This window comes from Cyclopterus lumpus, chromosome 8 (assembly GCF_009769545.1).
Source record: "Cyclopterus lumpus isolate fCycLum1 chromosome 8, fCycLum1.pri, whole genome shotgun sequence".
NCBI classification, from domain to species: domain Eukaryota; kingdom Metazoa; phylum Chordata; class Actinopteri; order Perciformes; family Cyclopteridae; genus Cyclopterus; species Cyclopterus lumpus.
Genome location: NC_046973.1, coordinates 2,615,371 through 2,633,331, shown reverse-complemented (window position 1 = coordinate 2,633,331; position 17,961 = coordinate 2,615,371). Strand labels below are relative to the sequence as shown.

The following is a 17,961-nucleotide window of genomic DNA, read 5'->3' as shown; positions in this document are numbered from 1 at the left end:
TATAATAATAATTATAATTATATAAGTAATAATAATACTATATTTATTGATATATTTATTGATAGAGCACATTTAAAAAAGGATCAAACGGATTAGCTGCCAACACGCGGTGGATTCACGAAGCGTTCCTAACGCTCTGCACACGTCTCTATTCCTTTTTGCCGACGCCGTCGCGGCTCTTCGCCCGTAACTTATTCAACTGCGACTCGGCGACGTCGGCTCGCTCCTCGCCTCCTCCAGCTCGTGTTGCACCTTCCGAGCTTTCGCCGAACGGACGCTGGTTTGTTACCTCCTGAAGAGTCGCGGGGGGGAGAGAAACAACATCAACAACAACAACAACAACAACAACAACAACACAGGAAATGAGCACAACGTTTCCACTGGATTTGCTGTATTCGTGTGTTCCTACTCACCGCCTCCTCACTCTGCTGCTTGTAGGCTTTCACTCTCAGCTGCAGCTTGTTCACCAGATCCTGAAGCCTCGCCGCGCTCTTCTTCTCCTCCTCAGCCTGAAACATGCGGCCGCTCCCTCACATTCAGTCAAACCCTCCTCTGGCGGAGCCTCTTGGTTCTGCGACAACACACACGTTTACCTGATAGGTGAGCTCTTTGATCTTCCTCTCGTATTTGCGGACGCCTTTCGAGGCCTCGCTCCCGCGTTTCTGCTCCGAGTCCAGTTCGTTTTCCAGCTCGCGCACCTTCAAACACCGTCGGCTTAACGTCAGCGTTTATCTTTTTTCTTTATTCCTTCTCCCTTCGACGGTGAGACTCGTACCTTGTTCTCCAGTTTTCTGGAGCTCCTTCTTGCCCCCCCTCAGAGCAGCTGCTCGGCCTCGTCCAGCCGCCGCTGCAGGTCCTTCCACCGTCACCTCCAGGTTCCTCTTCATCCTCTCCAGGTGAGCGCTGGTGTCCTTCTCCTTCTTCAGCTCCTCCGCCGTCATGGCGGCCTGCGCGCCGAAAACACGTGAGATTTAATTAGTGTGTGTGTGTGTGTGTGTGTGTGTGTGTGTGGGAGACTTACATCCATGATGGCTTTTTTGGCCTTCTGGTCGGCGTCCCTCGCCTCCTGGACGGAGTCCTCCATCTCCGACTGCAGCTGAGCTAAATCAGACTCCATCTTCTTCTTGGTGTTCAGCAGGCTGGAGTTCTGCTCGTTGGAGAACGTGTGAGCGGTTTAAACATCGAAGTTGGAGAGACATCTTTAATTCATCTATATTTCAGTAAGTAGTCTCTTGGATATTAACAGTTTTTTTAGTTTATTGTGTTTTTATGTTTGCACATCACATCCCGGTTTTTAGCACTTTGGTCAACACTTTTTTAAATGTGCTCTATCAATAAATCTATTATATTAGAATGATAGTATTATTATTATTACTCTATTATAATTGTTATTATTATTATTACGCTATTATTATTATAATTATAATTATTAATATTATTATTATTATAACATTATCTCGACCTCCCGACTTGAGTAAAAAGTACAATATGTACCTCTGAGTGAAGTTAGATTCCTATCCTGCACGCCTTGACCCCACCATGACCTCGACTGTGTCTCCTTGTCTCCTCCCCCCTGGCCCGTCTCCTCCTCACCTGCGAGTGCAGCAGCTGAATCCTCTCGCTGACGTCCACCAGCTCCTGCTCGGCCAGCTTGCGGCTCCTCTCCGACTGCTCCAGCGCCGCCCCCATCTCCTCGTTCTCCGCCGCCATCAGGCTGTTGCGCCGCTCCGCGATCGCCAGCTGTTCCTTGAAGTCCTCCTGACCGAGGAGCGCCTCGTCCAGATGGACCTGGACGTCCTGGGACACAATATATATTAATATATATGTATATATATATATATATATATATATATATATATATATATATATATAACATTTTCTACGAGCGGTCGCGTTCACAAACCTTCAACTGGGCCTGCAGGTTCCTCAGCTGCTTGGTGGCCTCGCCCGCCTGCCAGTCGGCGTGACCCAGCCGGACCTCCATCTGGTTCAGGTCCCCCTCCATCTTCTTCCTGGTCCGGACGGCGTCGTTCCTGCCGCGCGTCTCGACGTCCAGCGCGTTCCGCAGCGCGTCCACGCTCCTCTGCTGGCTCCTCTTCAGCTGCTCCATCTCCTCGTCCTTCTCCGACGCCTTCCGGTCCACTTCGGACTGGATCTGGTTCAGCTCCAGCTGGAGGTGCAGGATCTTGGTCTCCTCGTGCTCCATGGAGGACTACGCAGAGAAGACGCATGATTGCAGTTATTAAAACTCACAAAAAAGACGGCGTGGTGTTGTTTTAAAAGCAAAGGAAACCTCTGCTTCCTCGAGAGCGGCCTGGGTTTCTCTCTTCTCCTGCTCCGCTTGCTTCGCAGCTTTCTCCAGCTCGTGGATGGTTTTAGAAGATTGTCCAACTTGCTCCGTGATTTCCGTAATCTCCTCTGAAAATGTAAAAGCAAAAAATAAATCACAAAACAAACAAAACAAACAAACAAACGCAGATAGTTTGACGCGTTTTGCAGCTCACGCTGAAGGTTTTTATTCTCTCTCCTCGTGGTCTCCAGGTGATCCAGCGCCTCCTCGTAGGAGTTCTTCAGCTTGAAGAGCTCGGTGCCGAGCAGCCGAGACTCCCTCTGGGAGACCTCCAGATCGGACTGGCTCTCCTCGTGCTTCTGTTTCCACTCGGCCAGAACCTGACGGGAGGAGGACGACGACGAGGACCGCAAATGTTTAACCGAAGGAGGATGAAAACAAACAAACAAACAAACAAACGCACCTTGTCGAAGTTCCTCTGCCTCTTGTCCAGGAGGCCGTTGGCCGCGTTGGACCTCTCCACCTCCACCATGAGGTCCTCCACCTCCGCCTGCAGCCTCTGCTTGGTTTTATCCAGAGAGGAACATTTGACGTTCGCCACCTCGGTCATCTCCTCTGACTCCTGCAGCCGCTGGGCCAGCCTCTTCCTGAGGAGAGGACAGGAACCGGGTTAAAGAGGAAGGAGGAGGAGGAGGAGGAGGAGAAGAACAAGAAGGAGAAGAACAAAAAGAAGGAGGAGAAGAACAAGAAGAACAAGAACAAAAAGGAGAAGGAGAAGAAAAAGAAAAAGAAGGAGAAGAATAACAAGAACAAGAAGGAGAAGAACAAAAAGAAGGAGGAGAAGAACAAGAAGAAGAACAACAAAAAGAAGAACAAGAAGAAGGAGGAGAAGAACAAGAAGAAGAACAACAACAACAAAGAAGAAGAACAAGAAGGAGGAGAAGAACAACAACAACAACAACAACAAAAAGAAGAAGAACAAGAAGAAGGAGAAGAACAAGAAGAAAAACAACAACAAAAAGAAGAAGAACAAAAAGAAGGAGGAGAAGAACAAGAAGAAGAACAACAACAACAACAAAAAGAAGAAGAACAAGAAGAAGAACAACAAAAAGAAGAAGAACAAAAAGAAGGAGGAGAAGGAGGTTCTCACTTGGCCTCCTCCAGCTCCTCGGTGCGTTGGATGGCGTCCGTCTCGTATCTGCTCCTCCACTGAGCCACCTCCACGTTGGCTTTGGACAGACCGCGCTGCAGCTCGGCTTTGGCCTCCTGCTCCTCCTCGTTCTGCTCTCGGAGGAGATCGCAGTCGTGACGGGACGACTGGAGGCCGTGAGCCAGGGCGCTCCTGGCCTGGAGGAGTCACAACCACACTGAATTAAAGTAGATCCCACCTTGAGCCACAAAATAATTAATAATAATAATCATTGTTTAAACCAGGATTTCCTAATTTAAAGTGTTTAAATAATTGTTTAAATCATTGAGTAAATCATGGTTTAAAGGTTTATATCCTGGTTTAAAGGTTTAAATCCTGGTTTATATCCTGGTTTAAAGGTTTGAATCCTGGTTTAAAGGTTTAAATCCTGGTTTATATCCTGGTTTAAAGGTTTGAATCCTGGTTTAAATCCTGGTTTAAAGGTTTGAATCCTGGTTTGAATCCTGGTTTGAAGGTTTGAATCCTGGTTTTCCTGGTTTGAATCCTGGTTTAAATCCTGGTTTGAATCCTGGTTTAAAGGTTTGAATCCTGGTTTGAATCCTGGTGTAAAGATTTGAATCCTGGTTTAAAGGTTTAAATCCTGGTTTGAATCCTGGTTTAAAGGTTTGAATCCTGGTTTGAATCCTCGTTTAAAAGTTTGAATCCTGGTTTAAAGGTTTAAATCCTGGTTTGAATCCTGGTTTAAAGGTTTGAATCCTGGTTTTCCTGGTTTGAATCCTGGTTTAAATCCTGGTTTGAATCCTGGTTTAAAGGTTTGAATCCTGGTTTGAATCCTGGTGTAAAGATTTGAATCCTGGTTTAAAGGTTTAAATCCTGGTTTGAATCCTGGTTTAAAGGTTTAAATCCTGTTTTGAATCCTAGTTTAAAGGTTTGAATCCTGGTTTGAATCCTCGTTTAAAAGTTTGAATCCTGGTTTAAAGGTTTAAATCCTGTTTTGAATCCTGGTGTAAAGGTTTGAATCCTGGTCTAAACCATCAGACGTATGCGTGTCCCTCAGACCTTGGTCTCCTCGTCCAGAAGTCTCCTCAGCTCTTCGATCCGTTGACCTCCCGCCGTTCTGACTCTGCTCAGCTGAGACAGAGCGAGCTCTTTCTCCTCCAGCAGACGTGTGAGCTCACCTGTTGGGAATAAAGATTATTATCACCATCTCTTTTATCCTAAAATGTCTCTTTTTAAACACCCGTGAACGCACCGTTTTCTGCCTGCTGACGGGCGCCGAGAGCGACGTGATCGCTGAGGGACCTCTGAGCTTCGTCGGCTTTGCTCTTGAACTCGTTCACCTGGTCTTCGAGGCTCCGGCACAACTTCTCCAGGTGAGCCTGAAACACGGGATGGTTTCGTTTGTGGTGAACCGACGCACGCCGGGGATGCACGGACGCCATTGGCCCCAAGAAAACCCGTCCGTCTCTCACCTTGCTCTTCAGGACGCTCGCCGCGTTGCTCGCCCCGTCGTCGACCTCCATCCTCAGCTCGCTCTTCTCCCTCTCCAGCTTCTGCCTGACCCGGAGGTCGTCCACACCGCTCGCCGTGCTCGGCGGCGCCGTCCGCCTGCCTCTTGCGCAGGGCGGCGGCGACGGACTCGTGCCGCAGCGCCGACTCCTCCAGGTCCCGACGCAGCCGCTGGAGCTCGCCGTCGCGCTTCTTGTTCAGCTCGGCCTGAGCGGCGCCGGCTCCTCCGGCCTCCTCCAGGCGCTCGCCGATCTCCTCCAGCTCCCGGGTGAGGTCGCAGCGCCGCCTCTCCGCTCTGACCCGGGCCGAGCGCTCGGCCTCCGCCTCCTCCTCCAGCTCCTCCTCACGGGCCTGCCGGGGGGGGGGTCGTGGTCACTCGGTGAACACGTGGATCCTGAATGATTTAAGATGTTTGTTTGTTTACCTGGAGCTCTTTGATCTTCTTCTGCAGGTGAGCGTTGAGGACTTGCTCGTCCACGACTCGGACCTGCAAGCCGCTGATTTCAAAGTCCTTTCTGGAAAAGAGTCAGTGTGTGTGTGTGTGTGTGTGTGTGTGTGTGTGTGTGTGTGTGTGTGTGTGTGTGTGTGTCCACAGGTTATCAAATGTTTGTTGTGCTCCTTTTTTTTTTGCTCAAGATCCTCTCGCGTCTGCAGTGATTCACACTTTTTAAAAACATTTATTTTACGGTTTTATACCGTCATTGACGCCTGACTCTAAACACACAGAAAGACCGTTCAATATTTTAATTACCAAGACGTTTAAAAAAGGTAAAAAGGTCACACAAATGTTCCTTCCCGATAAGAAGATTGATTTTTCAAATCAAACCGAGCGTCACACACTCAAATCTTCAGGTTGTAATTATCAAACTTAGTATCCGTTTTGTCTTTTTTTTGTTATGCAGAACATCTCACTTTTTCAGTCTCTCCTCCGTCTGCTGCCTTTCGTTCTCCAGGTCCACGACGGTTTCCCGCGACAGCTTCAGGTCTCCCTCCAGTTTCCTTTTGGATCTCTCCAAGTCCACGGTCACCTTCTTCTCCTGCTCCAGCGAGCCCTCCAGCTGCGAGAGGAAAAACCACCAGTACGTCAAAGTAACACAAAAGGTAAAGACCCCTGAAACCGGGGAGCGCTCCGATTAAAGAGGTCCAGACTCACGTCGTCCACCTGCTGCTCCAGCTTGATGTTGGTCTTCATCAGAGAGTTGGCTTTGTCCTCCTCGGCCTGCAGGTCATCTAACGTCCGCTGGTGCACCTCCTGCAGAGCTCGCATCTCCTTTGAAGACTTCAGCAGTTTTTCCTCCAGAGTCGTGAGCTCCTCTACCAGGTTCTTCACCTGCGGAGGGGGAATCATTCCAAGTTGAGATACTTTGAGGTGCTTTTATTAGTACTTGTACTCGCGTAAAGTAACCGAATACATTCTCTCACCTTGTTTTCCGCGGCGTACTTCTCCTTCTCCACTTTGCCGACGGTGAGCTCCAGGTCGTCGATGTCCCTCTTGAGCTCCGAGCACTCGTCCTCCAGCTTCCTCTTCTTGGCGGTGACCTCGGCGTTGATCTCCTCCTCTTCCTCCGCCCTCTCGGAGAACTCCTTGACCTTGGCCTCCAGGTGGATCTTGCTCTTTATCAGGCCTTCGCACCTCTCCTCGGCGTCGCACAGGTTCTCCCTCTCCTGGTCATCGGTTCATGTTTCATCGTTTAGTGCGTATTGGAATATCAGGCACCAATTGTCATTAATAATGTCTTAATAATGAATAATATTTATCATAGTTCTCTGCTGCTATATTGTCGTGTTTCCACCGTCATTTGAGTTTGTTTATGAAAACCTCTCGTCCGCTACGTTCTTATTGATATTCTACTGTTTACTGCTCTGTCCTGTTCACCTGCAGAGACCAATGACATCTTATCTTATTGTTATTGATTATGTTGTTATTTATACACATTTAAAAAGCTCTTTTCCGTCCGGATCTCTTCATCCGACACAAACAGACTCTGTTGTTTACCCACCGCTTGGATCTGGAGGTAAAGGTCGTTCTTCTCCTGGACGAGCGCCACCATCTTCTCCTCCAGCTCCTTCCTCCGGGCCTCCGACTTTGCGAACTCCTCCGCGAGCCGCGAGAGCTCCCACTTGACGCGCTGCATCTCCTTCTCGGCCTCCGCGCTCCGCAGCAGAGGCTTGATCTTGAAGTAGAGCCTCATCCAGGGCCAGTTCTTCACGTTCATGAAGGAGCGGACGTTGTACTGGACGATGAAGACGGCTTCTCTGAAGGAGCGAGGAAAGACTCGTGTGATAACCGTAGAGGATCAATAATCCTCTCGTTCTCTCTCGAGTGTCAGCCGACCTTTTCTTCCTCATCTCCCTGAGCCGCTGCCGGGTGACGCATCCTCTGGAGACGGCCTGCATCCGAGTCACCAGGACCGCCAGACGTTCGTCCCTCATCTCCTCCAGCAGACCCAGGAGGCCGGCTTTGAAGAACACCTGCAAGTTGGGAAGAGACGCGACGTTTAAAAAGGGAAGTTGAGTTAACGTTAAGGGAGATTGAATGAAACATTGTGGCAAAATCAAGCCAATAATTAGGTAAAAAGTCCATTAAAGTCCGGCTGATACAATTCTTTAGGTTGGTTTAGCAGATTTAAATACTTATTTAATATTTTTAAATGTACAGATTACTATTATTATTACTAATCTATGTGTCAGATAATGGAACAGTTCAATGTGCAGTTATAGAAGTAGTACTCTTTTAAGTAGAAGTATTAAATACCACAGTGTAAAAATATACAAGTAAAAGTCCTGCATTCGATACCTTGAATGAAATGTACAAAAAGTGCTATTTCAGAATGACATTTCAAAATGATATTTATTATATTACTGTAACTATAATTATTGATGCATTAATGTGTTTAGTAGATCTATAATTAATTTGTCATTCGTATTTTTAAGTTATATGTTAAATACTTGTGCTTCCAAATTGTAGTCGTAAGCAGAAGTAAAACATAGCAGAAATATTAAATATTGAAGTAATTGAGTTCAAGTGCTTATATTTAATGAGCGCTGAGTAACAATAGGCAGTCATTTTAAAGATAACACACCTTTGTGTATCCAAGGCGATACTGGGCGTGGTCCACGGCGATGGAGGAGAGAAGTTTCTCTGAAGCCTTCTGGCTGTCGATGAACTGACCCTCTGGGATCGCACTGGTGTTCAGGATCCGGTATCTGGGGGGGGGGGGGGGGGGGGGGGGGGGGGGGGGGGGGGGGGGGGGGGGGGGGGGGGGGGGGGGGGGGGGGGGGGGGGGGGGGGGGGGGGGGGGGGGGGGGGGGTGGGGGGGGGGGGGGGGGGGGGGGGGGGGTGGGGTGAGAGAGTCGAGGGTTCAACAGAGACCCCCACCAGAGGGGTGTGTGCTCCTACCTCTGCTTGAAGTCCCCGTAGAGGATCCTGCTGGGGAACCCCTTCCTGCAGATCCGGATCCCTTCCAGCACGCCGTTACAGCGCAGCTGGTGCAGGACCAGGTGGTGGTCCATGGACCCTGCGTGGAGATGACAGTCCGGGTCAAGGCGGCTTCAATCTGGTCCGTCTGCACGGTTAGCTTTAGCTTAGCATAAAGACCGGAGAACCGGAGAACGGTTTCTTCTCACCTGGGGTCTTGGTCTCGTTTGGGATGATGCATCTCACGAAGTGTGGATGTGTGGACCGGAGGTTGGCCATCAGCTTGTTCAGGTTCTCCTGCAGCAGAAGAACAGATCATGGTCTCTGAGTTCAAAGCAAGACATTACGTCTGTGTTACGGTTTAAATCATTCAAAGGTAGTTATGGTGAAAGTTCAAAAGGCTTGAAATGTCTTAATTTAAGAAAATAATATATACATATATATATATATATATAAATGCTGACACCAAAACATCCTCCTTCAGCTTCGATCTAATTAATTGATTAATTGATTTATCACCCTGAAAAGTGCTGAAACCGTCTGGAAAGAAGAGCCCTTTCTCTTGGTACTTCTCTTACTTCCATCAGCGCCTACGGAAACACAATTCCTCACTGTAATAAACTGCATAGCTCGACGATAATAATAATAATACAACAATAATAATAACAATAATAACAGCGAACCGACCGTCGCGGCGGAATAAGTGGCGAAGAGCTGCGAGAGCAGCTTCAGGGAGGCTTTCTGGTAGAGCTGCACCACGGTGTCGTTCAGAGGGTCTTTGTTCTTCTCCAGCCAGCCGCTGATGTTGTAGTCCACCGTGCCGGCGTAGTGCACCAGGGCCAGGTGGGCGTCGGCCTTCCCCTTGGAGGCCTTGGGCTTCTGGAAGATGCTGCTCTTCCCCAGGTGCTGGTCGTACAGCTTGTTCTTGAAGGAGCCGTCCGTCGCCTTGGGGAACATGCACTCCTCTTCCAGGATGGAGAAGATGCCCATCGGCTGCAGGGCAGGAGAGAGAGAGGCGGTCATTATCTGTTATTGTTTGACGCGTCGGTGAAAAGACGACGACGCTACCTTTTCGATGAGCTCGATGCAGGCCGCCAGGTCCAAGCCGAAGTCGATGAACTCCCAGGCGATGCCCTCCTTCTTGTACTCCTCTTGCTCCAGCACGAACATGTGGTGGTTGAAGAACTGCTGCAGCTTCTCGTTGGTGAAGTTGATGCAGAGTTGCTCCAGGCTGTTCATCTGGAGAGGAGGGGACATTGACATGGAGGCTCTCGGGTAATCAGATTTTGCTTCGTTGCCGTCGTTTCGTTCACCTCGAAGATCTCAAACCCGGCGATGTCCAGGACGCCGATGAAATGCTGCCGTGGGAGTTTGGTGTCCAGCTGCTTGTTGACCCTGGTGACCGTCCACAGGAAGAGCTTCTCGTACACGGCCTTCGACAGAGCGCCCGTGGCGTTGTTCACCTGGAAGCATTCACATCCTTCACTGCAGGAAAAACGGACTAACGAGTACGAGTCCACGGAAGTAAAAGTGTGTACAAAATGTACTTAAGGTCTTAAAAGTATTTATTGTCCAGTAAAATGTTTTGTAATATTCCCGATGCATTGATGTGTACGTTGCGTGTTTCAGATTTGTGACGATGCATTTTCCAGCTGGTGTTTTAAAGAGTTTATATTGTGTAAAAAAAAGCACAATATTTAATAAGTACAAAGTAGCATACAAAGTACTGGAGCAGTGTAGGTACATTACTTAAAGCTATACTACGAGGAACTTTCCACATTGTGTGGATTCTGGCGCCCCCCTTGTGGAGTAAAGTGGTAGTGGTCTTTAAGAATAACTTGAGAACCAGACCGTCTTCTCTCTGACGGTCCTGTTTACCGATGGAGGTCTTCGTAGGAGATCAGGACTACACCGAGACTGGTTCACAACCAGTTTACAAAGCAAAAATGGCATTCGTTATATTCCTTTACGTCGTCCTGTAGGAACCGTACCTGCTGAGGAGTCTGACCTTTGGTGACGTACTCGTTCCCCACCTTCACTCGGGGTAGCAGAGCGCTTTCAGCAAGTGGGCCGGGTTCAGCCCATGAGGAAGGCGACTCTGTCGGCCACTGCGGGAGCGAAAGAGCGCACGTGGAGGTGAGGAGGGTGGCGGAAAAGCGTGGCGTTGCAGTCGCGTTGCCGTGGCGACGCCGCGCTTTTTCCGCGCTATTTCCGCCGACACTCCTCATTCTCCACGTGCGCACCGAGAGGCCTCACCCTCGGTGCCGTCGGGCTCCGCCTGCTCCTCCCGCTGCTTCTGCTTGAACTTCATGTTCCCATAATGCATCACGGCGCCGGTGAGCTTGTAGATGCCGGCCTTTTCCTCTGCGCTGAAGCCCAGGATGTCGATGGCGCTCTGAGGAAAAGACGTGTTGTGATTAGTGTTTTTTGTCTTAGTTCAGCGATAGTATATTTTTTTAATAATTATATTATGTTTATTGAAAGTGTCGACAAACCCTCCCGCCACCGGAAATTATAGAACAATACTAATAATGATTATAATAGTAGCGAGTATAAAAAACATGAATTTAAAATCGTGATGATCGGAATAATAACAACAGTTCAATTATTAATTCAATTAATAATATTATATAATTATATAAATATATTTGTATGACCTCATACATATTTAGGTGTAAGGTATATACAAATTTTTATATATATATATATATATTTTTTTTATATATATATTTTTTATATGTATATATTTTCATATATAAATAAATATATATACACACTTACATCGGTGGCCATGAGCTCCTCAGTGTCGTTGATGCTCAGCACGCTGATCTCCCCCTGGCTGATGAAAGGGTAGTCGTACGGGTTGGTGGTAATCAGCATCATTTCTGAAATATAAATATTTTAAAAGCGTTTTGATTCATCGTCACATTCACAAGCCGGTAAAAATAAGCCATATTTACCGATCAGTTCCGGCTTCTTGTTTGACAAGATCTGATAGAAGATGTGGTAGCTCCTCTCGGCCGGCAGCTGGAAGGTCACTCTGGACTTTTCCAAAAGATCTGAAGAGAATTAATACAAGTAAATATATATAATAATAATAATATCAATGACAAGCATACTTACAGGTTTCAATATCAGCTGATGCCAGCTTCCCCTTTGTTCCAAAGTGGATGCGGATGAATTTTCCCTAAAAAAAAGTTATTAAATCATTTTTAACATATAACAACTGATAAATGCTGAAATATTTAAGACTGAAAACCAGGAAAGTAAGTGGTGTGTACTTAAGTTTAATGTTGAGGTACTTGTACTTCTTTGTACTTTAGTTTACTATTTCAGAGGGAAATATTGTACTTCTTTGTCTTCCATATTTATTTTAGAAACTTTACTTAATGGTTCCTTTGCCGATTCAGAAAACATATAATAGTACATAGTTTTAAAAAAAATCTAAATTATTATTATTGTAATTATTATATTTATAATTATTAGAAGAATTAGAATAATCCTAATTTAATTATATTATATAGTATTTACAGCCTGTAAAATGAGCCAAATAATAAATTGTATATATATATATATATATATATATATATATATATATATATTTCTTTTTAAGATAATTACAAAAAATAATTATAAAAAGATATATGAAGAAATACTAAAAAGAAAAAAAATATTAAAAATAAAGAAAAATAAAGAAAAATAGCATCTCTGACCATCCGTACAAATCCAATTTGCACTCACAAATCGAGAGGAGTTGTCGTTCCTGCAGGTCTTGGCGTTGCCGAAAGCCTCCAGCAGAGGGTTGGCCTGGATGATTTGATCCTCCAGAGTCCCCTGTGAACCCAAACCACGAGTGAAAACCAGTAACACCAGTCCTGCCTCGCCAGTGCATGTGAACGGGAGGAGAAGCGCTCTGAACCTGCACCTTGCTGGCCAGTTGCTCTTTCTTGCTGCAGTCTCCGACTGCGATGGTTGCAAAGTACTGGATGACCCGCTTGGTGTTGACCGTCTTCCCGGCTCCAGATTCTCCACTGACGGACAAAACGACTCGAGGTGAGCGATGGGAGAAAAATTATATATGGAGGACGTTTTTTATCTCAATGTGAAGCGTCACTTACGTGATGAGGAGGGACTGGTTCTCTCGATCTGTGGAAGGGAAACAAACCGGGTGACGCCGGTCCTTCAGCTTTATTTATCGGTCTTCATTTTATTGTTAAACTTGTCACTTTAGTCAGAAATACAATCATGTAAATGTTTCTCTCTTTGCTCTATTTCTTTTATTTTTATATTTCTTTTATTGTTCTATTTCTTTTTTTAAATTTTTATTTTTTATTGTCTGATATTTTTGTAGCAAACTTTTATTAAGCAGTTAAATCATTACGTTTTAATCACATTTAATTACTGTCGTTAGTATTATTAGTTCAGTATAATCTAATTTTTGTTACAATTTAACTAATTGAGAGTAATGCTATAATGTATGTTATTTTATAATTATTTGTGTAATATTAAATAATTTGTTTATGAATTATATATCGTCTCAGAGAGAGATGATATATCATTATAATTACATTCTGATTACATGAGTAAACTATTTATGAAACTTGTTTTGTTGCATACATTACAACAGTTTACATAATATATTACATATTTGTTAATGATTAACAAATCATTTTTAAACCTTTAAGAAATAATTTATTAACCGAGTGTTGACTATCAAGTTGGAAGAAATAGACTTAATAAAACATTCAACCTTTTAAATAACTCAATGTCATATTCATATATATAAGAAATATCATTATATTATTTTATTTTATTATTTTAATAATAATTTGCAACTTTAGAATAACCATCCAAATAATGTTTATAGACGTTTTACAAACCAATTCATATCTTTATAATAAATAAAATAAATTGTTTAATTTGTGCAACTGTAAACTACAATAATATAATTATTATTAGTTATTAACATTGAGTTAAACTCAGTAAAACTTTAATTGACTCTCAATGCACCGTTCATGAACAATGGTTATTTTAAAGTGTGTGCTGGTATCGTGAGTGTGTAGCCGTCACAATGTGCACCGAACCGAACCAGTCGGCCCGGTTCAGAGGGGGCACCGGACCTGTCAGCATGAACTGGTAAGCGCTGTCGGAGATGGCGAAGATGTGGGGGGGGGCCTCCTGACGCTTCTTCCCGCGGTACCCGGCCACCACCTCCGGGTTGTAGACCGGGAGCCACTTGTACGGGTTCACGGTCACGCAGAAGAGCCCCGAGTAGGTCTGAGGACACGAAACCGCAGAACGCACCACGATGAAAAGATTTTTAAAAAAGTATCTTTCTTACGACGCCATGTTTGATTTCCGACGCCGCGTAGTTACGTAGATCATCCAGGCGGCGTAGCGCTCCTTGAGGTTGAAGAGCACGGCCGGTTCGTGCAGGTGCGTCAGCAGCGCCATGTCCTCCAGCTTGTCGAACTTCGGAGGGTTCATGGGCCGGACGTCGTCCAGGAGCACCGACACGAGCTGGGGAGGGAACGCCACAGAGATAAGTAAAATCAGAGATAAGTAAAATCAGGGATAAGTAAAATCAGAGATAAGTAAAATCAGAGATAAGTAAAAGCAGAGATAAATAAAATCAGGGATGAGTAAAAACAGAGATAAGTAAAATCAGGGATACGTAAAATCAGAGATAAGTAAAATCAGGGATAAGTAAAATCAGAGATAAGTAAAATCAGAGATAAGTAAAATCAGGGATAAGTAAAATCAGAGATAAGTAAAAGCAGAGATAAATAAAATCAGGGATAAATAAAATCAAAGATGAATAAAATCAGGGATAAATATAATCAAAGATAAATAAAATCAAAGATGAATAAAATCAGGGATAAATAAAATCAAAGATAAGTAAAATCAGGGATGAGTAAAATCAAAGATAAGTAAAATCAGGGATAAGTAAAATCAGAGATAAGTAAAATCAGAGATAAGTAAAATCAGGGATAAGTAAAATCAGAGATAAGTAAAAGCAGAGATAAATAAAATCAGGGATAAATAAATCAAAGATGAATAAAATCAGGGATAAATATAATCAAAGATAAATAAAATCAAAGATGAATAAAATCAGGGATAAATAAAATCAAAGATAAGTAAAATCAGGGATGAGTAAAATCAAAGATAAGTAAAATCAGGGATAAGTAAAATCAGAGATAAATAAAATCAGAGATAAGTAAAATCAGAGATGAGTAAAATCAGGAATAAGTAAAAGCAGAGATAAATAAAATCAGGGATAAGTCAAATCAAAGATAAGTCAAATCAGAGATAAATAAAATCAGAGATGAGTAAAATCAGGAATAAGTAAAAGCAGAGATAAATAAAATCAGGGATAAGTAAAATCAGAGATAAGTAAAATCAGGGATGAGTAAAATCAGAGATAAGTCAAATCAAAGATAGGTAAAAGCAGAGATAAGTAACATCAGAGATAAGCAAAGCTAAGTAAAATCAGAGATAAATAAAATCAGAGATAAGTAAAATAAGGAATAAGTAAAATCAGGGATAAGTAAAATCAGAGATAAATAAAATCAGAGATAAGTAAAATAGGGAATAAGTAAAAGCAGAGATAAGTAAAATCAGAGATAAATAAAATCAGAGATAAGTAAAATCAGAGATAAATAAAATCAGAGATGAATAAAATCAGAGATAATAAAATCAGAGATAAGTAAAATCAGAGATAAATAAAATCAGGGATAAGTAAAAGCAGAGATAAGTAAAATCAGAGATAAATAAAATCAGAGATAAGTAAAATCAGGGATAAGTAAAAGCAGAGATAAGTAAAATCAGAGATAAGTAAAATCAGGGATAAATAAAATCAGAGAGAAATAAAATGAGAGAGAAATAAAACCAGAGATAAATAAAATCAAAGAGAAGTAAAATCAGGGATAAATAAAATCAGAGTGCAGGAACATTCATATTTTAGGTTCTTCCCACCAGCCGTAACTCGGATCATACTGCACTATTACCTCCATTTTAATGTCAGTGTTGTTGTGTTTTATGTTCACATGTATACTTTTGTTCATATATATATTTGTACATATTAGTTTATATACGTTTATGTTTTTTTGGTCTATTTCTGTGTTGAGAGTGACGGAAAGTAAATGTTATATTATTATATATATAAATATTTAGTATGATAAATAATAATATATAATGACAACAATAATACATTATCAACACCAACAACAAAAGAAAGAACATTCAAAAGGCCCTGTGAATTAAAAAACAGATATCATTGAGATGTTCGAAACTGAGGACCCACCTTCCCGTCCTCCGTCTCCACGGCGACCGTGGCACCATCTTGGTTCCTGATCGTCCCCTTCACGTACTCGTGCTTCGGGTCGGGCACAAAGATGGCCGTCTTGGCGTCGAACGGCGCGATCTGCGCCGCGATCCTCTCCCGCTCCGACTTGCGGAGGTACGGGGCGGCCACCCCGAATATCGCCATCTCGGCGTCGCTCATCTTTTAAATCTGGCTGCATGGGAAAAAAATTTGAACGACAATTTAAAAAAAACAAAAAACAGATGTTTTTGTCGTGAATGAAAAGAAGTCGCGGCGTCGCCAAACTCACCAAAACGAAAAGGCTCGCGACCTGTTTTCAGAAGAGCAGAACAGACGCCCCTCGGCCCCACGAGGCAGCTTTTATACGCCCGTTCTCCGGCGCGCCTCGTTCTCCTATATTTGGAGATCTGGCTTCCAGAAGAAAAGAAGAAGAAAAAAAGTGATGTCCATTTTGTATTTCGGGGTCTATGTTTAGCCGTATTGTGTTTTATTTTTAACGGTTTCAATTGTAACCCCCCGTCCTCCTCCACGCCGTCCATTAAAAAGCAATGAATGCTAAGGACGGCGGCTTTAGGGGGGCTTACGGAGCCCCGACTCATTTTCTGGGATCAGGAACAGATTAGGTCTGTTGGGGGCATCGCTGGAATTCTGTTCGTCGGCTGCCCGGCCGGGACGGTTTGGGTCCCGTGAGGCCGGCCGGGCCACATTGGTCACATTCCAGTCGCATGGACGAGTCGCGGCGGCTTGTTCCTTTCATTTCGGCGGCTTTGGGATTAGAACCAAACTAATAAAACAATTTAAAGCCTTTTTTTGTCTGGGAAACGTGTTTTTTAATGTTATATTCAGCTTCCTCCTCCATGAAGTCTGATCGGTGGAAGCTTTGGGAAAATGTTTTATTAAAAAAGTTTTAAAGAGACAAAAAGAAGTCTTTTACACGTCTTGAATGAACGCGCCAAAAAGCGACCTCATTTATTTGGGAACGGGGTTGTTTTTTTTGTTTTGTTTAAACTTTATTACTCCTTTCAACCTCGACAAAGTCAGAACCGCAGTCACGGCTTCTGTTCTTTACCTTTCACAATAAAAGCCCGAGACATTTTGCATTTTCATGACATTTGTGTGGAAAGGCCTCGACGCCTCAACGCTGCCAGTGGGCTTCTTCAGATGGCGAAACAGCTTTGGGAAACTATCCTGTTGCATTATGGGAACTGTAGGATCGACCGCTTTTAGGAACTTTTAAACAAACAAAACAATCCGGATCTCCTGGCCTCTGTTTTATGTACGCAGAATTCAGAAAGAATCTATTCTCACTTTATATGATTTTATATATCTTTATTTATCTAATGTACAGAAGCATAAAACCAAATCTTTGTGAGTTATTCAACGTTTTCTCTATTAATATACACTCGACACTTTAATAACATAGTTTTTAAGGCGCTCTTGTTTATTTGTTTACCATGTTTAACTGTAAAATGTTCATATTTTCTTAATTTAAAATGATTGCTCAGTGTTTATTGCTACGCACCGATCCACGAGCCGACCTCCAAAAGTACTTTCATTCACTTTTGTTTAGTTACGGCACATAAAGAAATAACTTTTACAGTTAAAGTAAAACAAACACAAATAAGAAATCAAGTTTCAGAGGGAGGGGCCAGCCGAACGCGTCTGGCGGAGCTTCACAGACTCTAATTGGTGATTGATTTAATCGCCTCCTAATGTCACTTGAATCTCCGGCAGCAGCTGCGATTCTAATTGGCTCTGGGCAGACGAGCACAGACCCCCCCCCCATCCCCCCCCTGTCGCGCCTTGATGTCTGCGTGGACGTTCGACTGCGAGAAGACCCGCGGGACGTCAAATCCACAGGGTCAAAGGTCAAGAAGGGGAAATGGACGATGTGGGAAGTATTTTATTGACAGAGAAATAAAAGCCTGTTTCTCCATTAAAGCAGTAAATGTATTTCACTGTTGTACTTCTGTTGCGTTTAAAAGGAGTTTTTCACTTAATTCGTGTCCGTCTTCACATGACAGACCTAAACGTGTGTGTGTGTGCGTACGTACGTGTGTGTGTGTGTGTGTGTGCGTACGTTATTTTTTTGCAGTTATTGTACCAGAAACCATTTTTGCACCAGCAGGCGTGCGATACAAAAACATGTTCCAGGTCCTGAACTACTGAGCTCGTCCCAATGCAGTGTGCAGAATTCAAGCCAGCAAGCTTTTCTTACCCACAATCCTCGGCTCCGGGCCGCGGCTCAAGACGCAGTATACGATGTACGT

At 43.9% G+C, this 17,961-nt stretch overlaps 1 pseudogene; it reads right to left on the bottom strand.

Annotated features, from left to right (window-relative positions):
- Positions 1–3: 3 nt before the first annotated feature.
- On the bottom strand, positions 4–17,457 carry LOC117735564 (annotated as a pseudogene).
- Positions 17,458–17,961: the final 504 nt, after the last annotated feature.